Genomic DNA, 1,297 nt, shown 5'->3' on the forward strand with positions numbered 1-1,297 from the left:
CACATCCATAAGCTGCATGTCAAGTTTTTCAGAAACTACCAAACTGACAAGGTAGCGGAAAATTATAACGTCCATTACAGGAGAGTATGTCTCCTCGTAGTCAATTCCAGGGCGTTGTGAGAAACCTTGCGCCACAAGGCGGGCTTTATATCTTAACACCTCATTCTTCTCATTTCGCTTTCTAACAAAAACCCATTTATGTCCCACAGGCTTTACATTTGGCTGGGTTAGCACTACCGGGCCAAATACCTGTCTCTTTGTTAGTGAATCTAATTCAACCTAGATTGCTTCTTTCCATTTGGGCCAATCTGCTCTCTGTTGACATTCTTCAACAAAGCGAGGTTCGATATCATCATGTTCTATGATTTCCTGTGCAACTGAGAATGCAAATGCATCATCAAGGATCACAGATTCTCTATCCAGTATCTCATGTACGCTAGCATAATTCATTGAGATCTCTTTATTCGCTGTACTTGGATCAACTGTTGGAATTTCCTCCAAATTGGTCTTCTCACGGACATAACTATAGTCAGGAATAATTTCATGAGTTGGATTTTGAGTGTTGATGATCAATGGATTAAGTTGTGCCAAACTCCCCCTCTTTCTAGGGCGAGTATCCATAAAACCTACAGGTCTCCCCCTTTTCCTTTGGGGAGCCGCGACCTCAGCCACCACACGTCCACCAAGTGTGGTGGTGGTACCGCCTCCTATATTGGGAGCAGCGGCCTCACATCCTCCTTGTGGGATGTCTATCCTTGCAGGCATATTTGCAGCAGGTATATGTGATCTCGTCACTTTGGCAAGGTCAGTAAACGCATCAGGCATCGAATCTGCTACGTTTACAAGCTCTATAATTCTCTGAACTTCACTATCTGCTAATGCAAAGCGGGGATCAAGATGAGATAGAGTGGGAACGTACCACGACAATTCCTATCGTTTTTGTGGAACATTGTTGTTCCTTCCTCCCCCTAATGACGGGAAGGTTGTCTCATCAAAGTGACAATCCGCAAATCGTGCGGTAAATAGATCGCCTGTCAAGGGTTCTATATAGCGGATTATAGTTGGTGACACATATCCAACATATACACCTATTCGTCTCTGAGGACCCATTTTTTCGCGTAATGGTGGCGCGATAGGCACATAAACTGCACAACCAAAAATGCGTAGATGTGAAATATTCGGCTCATATCCAGTAACCAACTGGTACGCAGAAAATGGTTGTCTAGCAGCGGGTCTGAAACGAATAAGCATGGCTGCATGTAATATCGCTATAAGCCCAAGCAGAAGTAGGTAGATT

Source organism: Fragaria vesca, linkage group LG3 (genome assembly GCF_000184155.1).
Source record: "Fragaria vesca subsp. vesca linkage group LG3, FraVesHawaii_1.0, whole genome shotgun sequence".
NCBI lineage: Eukaryota > Viridiplantae > Streptophyta > Magnoliopsida > Rosales > Rosaceae > Fragaria > Fragaria vesca.